The sequence below is a fragment of the Saccopteryx leptura genome, chromosome 1 (assembly GCF_036850995.1).
Source record: "Saccopteryx leptura isolate mSacLep1 chromosome 1, mSacLep1_pri_phased_curated, whole genome shotgun sequence".
Taxonomy (NCBI): domain Eukaryota; kingdom Metazoa; phylum Chordata; class Mammalia; order Chiroptera; family Emballonuridae; genus Saccopteryx; species Saccopteryx leptura.
In genome coordinates, this window is record NC_089503.1 from 293017240 (window position 1) to 293026588 (window position 9349).

A 9349-nucleotide genomic window follows, 5' to 3' on the forward strand; every position below is an offset into this window, starting at 1 on the left:
ATATGATTTCACTTACATGTGAAATCTAGTGAACAAAATAAACTAACAAAATATTAATAGATTCATAGATACAGAGAACAGACTGACAGCTGTCAGAGGGAATGGGGGTTGGAGGACTAGGTGAAAAAGGTGAAGGGATTAAGCAAATTAAAAAAAAAAAAAAACACCTCATAGCCCTGGTCAGAGAGCTCAGTTGGTTAGAGCATCATCCCAAAGCACAGAGGTTACTGGTTCAATTCCAGGTCATGGCACATACAGGAACAGATGTTCCTATCTCTCATGCTGTTCTTTCCTCTCTCTAAAATTAATAAAATAAACATTAAAAAAACTGATAGACACAGACAACAGTATGATGATTACTAGAGGGAAAGAGGGGAAGGGAGGTAGAGGAGCGTAAAGGGGGATAAATGGCGATGGAGGGAGACTTGGCTTGGAGTGCTGGACACACAATGCAGTGTACAGATGATGTGTTATAAAACTGTACTCCTGAGACCGATATAAATTCATTAACCAATTTCACCTCAATAAATTCAATTTAAAAAATTTTTAAAGAAAATTATTAATGCATGCCTCATTTTCTGACTGGTCAATTTTAGCTTCTTTCTCGGTGCCAGCTGAATCATATTGTTCAGCTGTTGTTTTCATTTTTCAAACAAGAACTGATGTGGTGTGAAGGAAGAGATGTGTGACTAAAATTGATCTGATAAGAAAAAGCAAGAGGCAGGAGAACTTGGAGCTAAATAAGTTTCAACTTTCATAGTGTATCTTCCATAAAAGGCTCCCCACATAAGTTTGCCAGCCTGACTTTTATTTCTGTTTTTTCTTTTTCCCTGTTGACAGGCTGCGAGATGACTGCCTCAGCTGTGAGTCGCACATCCACGCACAACAATCTCAGCAACAAAACGGGGGCGTTCCCCCCTTCCCTTCCCTTTTTAAAGCTGGGGCACTTCCTCTCTCATTTCATTGGCCAGAACTGGGCCATAAACCCTGTCTTGATCCAGCCACTGAGAAGGTAAATAGGATGATTGTAACTGGCTCTGATAAGTTACAATTTACCCCTGAGTCTGTGGAATAGATTCCTAAACAAAACTGAGGCTTTGCTGGCAAAAAAAAAAAGGGGGTGGGGTGGGGTGGGGATAATTACTAGCTCTTTAATCTGTAATTGTGATAGATATTATAAATGTGCCCCAATATCTAGTTGTGTTCTGGGTTAGGCTTCTTACATCCCTTGATGGGCATGGACATATGACTAGCTTCGGGCAATGAAATAAGAGTAAAAGTGAAGTATGACTTAGAGGCCCTATGACTTCCCATCTGCTCAGAATCAGGAGTCAGAAATGCAAGAGATTTATTATGGGTAATGCTCGAAAGATATAGGGGAAATGAATCAGAAGTAGAGGGGGAAAGACTTCAGGCTGCGTTGCAGGTCTGACACCAGAGTGGGAAATAAGAAGGAAGACATGTAAGGAGGCCTGAGTAGGAAGAAGTTCTGACCACGGTGCAGCTCCAAGAAAGTCTTGACCAAGACCAAAGGGAACTTCAAATGCAGGTTGCCTGTAAGGGTACTCCCAGGCTGGGCAGAGATGGCCAGGCACTAGGAACCATGCTGGGTTGCCAGCTGCCCAGAGAGATCGTGGCCTCTGCTTAAACACATCAGCCGATCCTGAGAGTTCCAGTACTGGGGCTGTCAGCCAACTTTGTTGCTCACAGCAGGATCTCTCTCAAAGGGAGATCTGAGCAGCATGTCTCCACACCTGGTGCACAAGAAGCAGCTCTAGATCCTGAGTGCTAGATTTTCCAGCTGCGAGGAACTGGAAGCAGGTGCAGAGGAATTCACATCCTCCATCAGCCTGCAATCCTAAATCACTATTCAGGAGGATCCCCACCCAAAACCACACTGGTTCTGCAGCATAAGCAAGAAACTTTTGCTACGTTTAAGCCACTGGGATGTTAGGATTGTATTGTAACATACTATATCATATCAAATCAGAACATAACATTTCATAGTGTATCATGGCATGGACACAGCAACTACCTGTGTCTGCTACAGTAATACATGTTCAAATACATTGACATAAAATTGATCAACAGTGGCCCTGGCCGGTTGGCTCAGTGGTAGAGCGTTGGCCTGGCGTGCAGGGGTCCCGGGGTTCGATTCCTGGCCAGGGCACATAGGAGAAGCGCCCATCTGCTTCTCCACCCCTCCCCCTCTCCTTCCTCTCTGTCTCTCTCTTCCCCTCCCGCAGCCGAGGCTCCATTGAAGCAAAGATGGCCCTGGCGCTGGGGATGGCTGCTTGTCCTCTGCCTCAGGCGCTGGAGTGGCTCTGGTCGCAACATGGTGACGCCCAGGATGGGCAGAGCATCGCCCCCTGGTGGGCAGAGCGTAGCCCCTGGTGGGCGTGCCGGGTGGATCCCGGTCGGGCGCGTGCGGGAGTCTGTCTGACTGTCTCTCCCCGTTTCCAGCTTCAGAAAAAAAAAAAAAAAAATGATCAACAGTATTTTCCTGGGGCGATTTTGATCTCTTTTTTTTTTTCCCATCTGTGGCTATGCCTCTTTTTGCCTTCCTAGAGTGTTTAGTTGCACTTTTTTTTTTCTTTATTTCTTGAATAGTCTTACATTTAGATTGTGCATTTTATTGGAGTTTTCAGAGTCCGCTTTTAATTTTATTCCTACCTTTTTTGTTTTGTTTTCAATTCATTTATTTCCACTTCTCATCTTTATTAATTTCTTCTTTCTAATTTCTTTGAGTTTACACTGTTATATAATTTTTTGAATTAAACACTAGCTCATTTAAATCTTTTTTCTTTTTTTGTATTTTTTTTTGTATTTTTTTCCGAAGTGAGAAGCAGGGAGGCAGTCAGATAGACTCCTGCATGCGCCCAACAGGGATCCACCTGGCATGCCCACCAGGGGGCAATGCTCTGCCCATCTGGGGCGTCACTCTGTTGCAACCAGAGCCATTCTAGCGCCTGAGGCAGAGGCCATGGAGCCATCCTCAGTGCCCGGGCCAACTTTGCTCCAGTGAAGCCTTGGCTGTGGGAGGGGAAGAGAGAGACAGAGAGGAAGGAGAGGGGGAGGGGTGGAGAAGCAGATGGGCGCTTCTCCTGTGTGCCCTGACCAGGAATCAAACCGAGGACTTCCACACACCCGGCCGATGCTCTTCCGCTGAGCCAACTGGCCAGGGCTTTTTTCTTCTTTTCTTTCTTCTGAATAGTGCTTGTGCTACACCTCCAAAGTTTTGATATTTTGAATTTTCAGTGTTGTCCAATTGTAAATACTTTGCAACTTCTGATACCTGTTAATCCAGGAATCATTGTGAACTATTTTGTTTGCAAATGCATTTCTTTTTCAAATATATTAATATTTTTATGATTGATTTTAATTTGTCTTGGAGGGATTATCACTATGAAAGTGGTGATTTGAAATATATTGGGATTTCCTTCATTTAATATTGGAACATGTTTCAAAACTGTTTTTATGGTATATGCTATTTTTTCGGCCCATAAATGACATTTTTAGACAGACAACTTTGAATATATGTATTGTGTATCTCTCTGATTACAGTGTTAGCTCCCTGAGGACAGGGACACTATCCACACTTTTTATTTCTTTACTGTACCGTGAGAGCACAATATCTTTGTTTGAGTGCAAATGGGTTGTGGTGAGGGGAAGAGAAAGAAAATCACTGTAAAAACATTTTTTAAGTCCAACTGCCATTATTAATCCTAGAGTTGGCTTTTCAAAACAACATACATAATCTTTCTGAGAACAATAATAATATGTTGTTGAGCTCTTACTATGGGTCAGGCACAACGCCAAGCACTTTGCATGGAATACCTCATTTAACCCTCATGAAAGCTTTAAAGGGTAGGTTTTGTTGGGTGGTTCACAGACTTAATAGAAAGCCTGGGAACCCAACCTGGGAAGCAGTCAGGAAGCAAGGGACACAGGACAATGGGGACCAATGCCACCACGGCACACTAGTGCCTGTTCATCATCCCATTATTCCTGCCCTGTCTCCACCTACTGCTGCTGTTGTCACAAACCCAACACACCCCTCACTTACCTATGTGCCCCTCTGTCTAGATTCAAAGCCCCAGCAGGGAAGATCCAAGGTCAAATGCTGTGTAGGGTTAGACAGAGAAAGAACCTGTCCTTTTTTTCAGTTGAGAAAGGGGTGCGGGAAATCCCATCATGACTTAAACAACAGGTGACTTTTCCTAAAACTTGAGAAAGGGTTCATTTTCTGAGTAGTTTAATAAGGCAGTTATCCACTATAACATGTATAGTATTTGATTTAAGAACATCGAATCTAGCCTGACCAGCCAGTGACACGATGGATAGTGCGTCAGCCTGTGACAAGAGGACCCAAGTTCAAAACCCTAAGGTCATCTGCTTGAGCACATCCTCATCCATTTTGAGTGAGGGCTCACCAGCTTAAGTGTGGGGTTGTCAGCTTGAGCGTAGGGTTGTCAGCTTGAGTGTAGGATCACAGACATGACCCCTGGGGCTGGCTTGATCCCAAAGGTCACTGGCTTGAGCAAGGGGCCACTGGCTCTGCTGGAGCCCCCCAGGTCAAAGCACATATGAGAAAGCAACCAATGAACAATTAAGGTGCCGCAACGAAGAACTGATGCTTCTCATTTCTCTCACTTCCTGTCTGTCTGTCCCTATCTGTCTCTCTCCCTGTCTCTCTCTCTGTGTCTCTGTCCCTCTCACTAGGAAGAAAAGAAAAAAAATGAACATCGAATCCAAAGCTCTCACTCGACAGTGAAGAACAGAATGAAGCAATCTAGCTCACCACTGTTTTATTAGTTAACAGAGCAAGAACTGAACCCGTGGCTTCTCATTTCCTGTCAAACTCTCTCGATGAGACTGTTCCGCCCTTTTCATCCCAAAAGGCAGATTGGAGTGCTGCTGTCTCCCTGCCTTTCCCTCCATGTGGGCATTATATTCCTCCTCTGGGAGAATGAGAAGTGCCAACTTTTGGGCCTCAAATAATCAACAGATTTGGGAGGCAGCTTTGGTTCTGAAAACCTAGAGAGTTTACTAAGGCTTCCAGAGTTGCTGGCTGGGGAAACTGGGCTGGAAGGTACTTCGCAGGGAGCCTCATCACGGGTAGTAGAGAAGGATAGTCAACGTTTTTCCTAGTCCCTGGAGCTGGAGCTTGGCCTCCGTGACTGCCACACACCTGCTCCTCCACCTAGAGCTCCCAGGGCATTCTGACCTCTCTGGAACCCTGGTTCCCTCCCCTTCCTGTTCAGGTCAGCCAAGAGCAGACCTGAGCTTCCAAGAGAGACTGTGCTAGGAAACGAAGAGACGATAGCACCCACACAGTATAGACAAGGATGAATTTACACAACCTATTCTAACTAGACGAGATTAACATGCACCCAAAAACACATCTTCCCAGGCCAACGGCCGTTTTCTTCCTGCCCCCGCCCCACCCTCTGCTTGGCAGGAGGAAGTAGCTGAAACAGGGATCCTTGCCCTCCACTGTCCTCATGCAGCAGATGGGCATGCCCAGATGGAGACTACTTCCAGGCTCCCCTGTTTCCTATCAACCTCTCTTGGGTGAGATTTGGCAAAAGAGCAAAGCAAGAAAGCATTGGCTTACAGAACTGCAATTTACATCAGCCAGGACAACTTCAGCTGTGCTTTGACAAGATTCGGAAAGTCATCAGGACTCAGCTTTGCACCATCTCTCAGCTCAGCCCCATTCTTGGGTCCCACCTGGTGAGTCCTGGTAGCATCAGACTCCCCACATTGTGGTAACAAGATGGCTACAGCAGCTCCTCATGTGTACCCAAGTTCAAAACCAAAGAAAAAGCCCATGCATCTTTTCTGGCAATTCCTGTTAAATTCCTGGTAGTCTCCCTGAGAGAGCCAGCTTTTTATCACATGCTCATCAAGGAATCAGTCACTGAGGATAAAAGAGGGTGTGGTTGGCCCTGGCTGGTTGGCTCAGTGGTAGAGCGTTGGCCTGGCGTGCAGGAGTCCCGGGTTCGATTCCCGGCCAGGACACACAGGAGAAGCGCCCATCTGCTTCTCCACCCCTCCCCCTCTCCTTCTTCTCTGTCTCTCTCTTCCCTTCCCGCAGCCGAGGTTCCATTGGAGCAAAGTTGGCCCGGGTGCTGAGGATGGCTCTGTGGCCTCTGCCTCAGGTGCTAGAATGGCTCTGGTTGCAACAGAGCAACGCCCCAGATGGGCAGAGCATCGCTCCCTGGTGGGCGTGCTGGGTGGATCCCTGTCGGGTGCATGCGGGAGTCTGTCTGACTGCCTCCCCGTTTCCAACTTCAGAAAAATACAAAAAAAAAAAAAAAAAGAGGGTGTGGCAATTTGATTGGCCAGGTGTGCTCCACCCCTATCCCTCCATTCAGACTGCAGGGTCTAAGGGGGAAGAGGAGAGGTTGGTCAGGCACAAGGCAGGCTCCCCTTTCCTGTCCGGTCCCTGCACTAGAGAGTGCCTTTCAGAATGTAAATCTGCTCTGATCAGCCTGCCCATCTTCCTGAGGATCTTCAATAGCTAGCTTCCCATTATTCTCATAATAAAGACAAAAGTCCAAACTGTGGCTGGCTTGGCCTGACCTCCATCCGTCTCTCCTTTGGTCTCTCGTTCATGTCGTGTCCCTCTTACCACGACGCCCTCGCACTAGCTGCCCTTGATCAGGAGCACTCTATTCTCTTCTCTTTGCCTAATTAACTCCTGCTTGGCTTTCAAACTGACAAAGTATCACTACTTCAGAGCAGCCTTGTCTCACCTCCCCTGATGAGCTTCAATTTCCCTGTCACACAACCTCTCTGTCCTCAAAGCAGTTGTCACGGTTGCAGCTCTAGGTTTCCATGTGATTCTCAGCTTAACATCTGTCTCTCCTACTGGACTGTCGGTTCATTAACACAGAGATCAGGCCCCGTTTGGCTTCCCTGTTGATTCTCCAACATCTAGTTCAGTGTTTGGACCAAAACAGGAATTCAGGAATATGTGTGTTCATCCATCTATACACCCATGTTGCTGACCTTCTAGAGAAGGAGACAAAAAAAAAAAAAGCCCCCAAAACATCCGTTTGGCTAAGTGCAATGAAGATAGACATTCAGCTGACATAACAGTCTGAGACTAAAAAGCACAAGTGAAGAGCTTGGCCTCTGGTGGTACAGTGGATAAAACATTGACCTGGAACACTGAGGTCGCTGGTTCGAAGCCCTGGGCTTGCCAGGTCTACGCACATATGACAAGCAAGCAATGAACAACTACAGTGAAGCAACTATGACTTGGTACTTCTCGCTCCCTCTTCCCTCTCTCTCCTCTCTCTGTGTAAAATCAATAAATAAAATCTTTAAAAAAAAACCCACAAGTGGAGAAGCTACTTAGATGGTGATGTGACAATTGAGGTCACACCTGAGGATAGAAAGATGCTGGGCTCTTAAAGCTTCTTGGCTTTGTGTTTCAGATACGGCCACCTCAGGGCACCAGGACTCAGGGTTTAGAATTAATGAAGAGTCACAGCCTCAAGAGTGGAGAGAAAAGTGTGCTAAGCAAATTTCCTAGGATTTCAGAGCAAGAAGGGGTCTTCCAGAGCGAGGGAAGGAAACGTGGTCTGGTGCTCTACCATCAAGCATTGGGCGGGACCCATCTCAGAGCTCACACAACATATCTACATCATTTCCTCTAGGTTAATGTCTAATTAATTTGTCATTTTTAAATTGAAGGGGTTGGGCCAAGGCCAAAAATAGGCATATGACTGCAATCTCCTCCTAAAGCATCCTTTTCCCTTACCAGCCTTCACAATGTTATTACATTTATGTTATTACGTTTTTTTAAATTGACATAAAATTCACATAATGTAAACATACAGTTTTAAACTGTCCGATTCGGTGGCGTTTTGTGTCCACAACATTGTGCAGCTATCTCCACTACCTAGTTCTAAACCCTTTTCGTCGCCCCCTCAAAAAAGTTTGCACCCATTAAACAGTTGTTTCCCGCCCTCATTCTCAGTCCCTAGCAACCACTAATCTGCTTTCCATCTCTGTGGGTCCGCCTGTTCTGAGCATTTCATACAAATGGAGATGTTGTTGCATTTTAAATTGGGTGTCTGGTCTACAATATTTTTACATTATCAAAGCTCGTGCATTGTTTCATGCTCCCATGAACTTATAGACTAAACAGGTCTAACTGAAACCAAGAATAAAAGGTTTTACTAGAAGTCAATGGTTATTTACCAGAAGGAGGAGAAACTGGGAACAATTTCCAGCAGGCAGGTGACAACCCTGTTGCTTAGTGCCTAATGAGCACCATGATGAACGTTTAATGCACATGTAAAATAAATAATGTCATGTTCTTTTCTCTGAAGCAAACTATTAAGCAAATATCCTCATTTCCTTCAGAGAACAGTGAGCATTTTTCTTGGGTATCTGAACATTCAGGATCTGAAAAACATCTATTACCCTGTGCAGAGTGGACGAGCTTGCCCTGACGAATTGCGAGATTGAGCTAGAATTCAAAACATAAGCAGGAAGTAACTTGCCTGAAATTCTTCTTTGTTTAAGTGGGTTATTTTACATATTGTTTTTGAAAATTTGAAACATGGTTGAATCATCCCTGATGGCTTCAAAAAAACACACAGAAAGACTCTTTGTATATTACATATTTGTTTAGAAATTTAATTTTAAACTTGCAAATGCCCTTTCACTTGAATCACATTTCAGATCACATATTTTAAATTATAAAACACTATAAAACCTGCCCTGGTCGGTTGGCTCAGTGGTAGAGCATCGGCCTGGCGTGCAGGAGTCCTGGGTTCGATTCCCGGCCAGGGCACACAGGAGAAGCGCTCATCTGCTTCTCCACCCCTCCCTGTCTCCTTCCTCTCTGTCTCTCTCTCTTCCTCTCCCGCAGCCAAGGCTCCATTGGAGCAAAGTTGGGTCAGGCGCTGAGGATGGCTCCATGGCCTCTGCCTCAGGTGCTAGAATGGCTCTGGTTGCAACAGAACAACGTCCCAGATGGGAAGAGCATTGCCCCCTGGTGGGCATGCCTGGTGGATCCCAGTCGGGCGCATGCAGGAGTCTGTCTACTGCCTGCCCGTTTCCAACTTCAGAAAAATAAAAAATAAAAAACACTATCAAACCTTAGGGAAAACTGAAAATGACAGTTTTGCTGCATATATGATGCCTTCATTGCTACAGACTGCCAGTTACAAGTTTAATTTTTAAAGGTGGGATTTTAACAATTCTATACTTGTTTCTCTAAAGAGGAAAATAAAAGGAAGCTTAATATTGAAATACTGGAATCCACATTTCTTTTAAAAAATCCTTTTTCTTCAGGCTTGAGCAAGGGGTCATTAGTTTGGCTGGA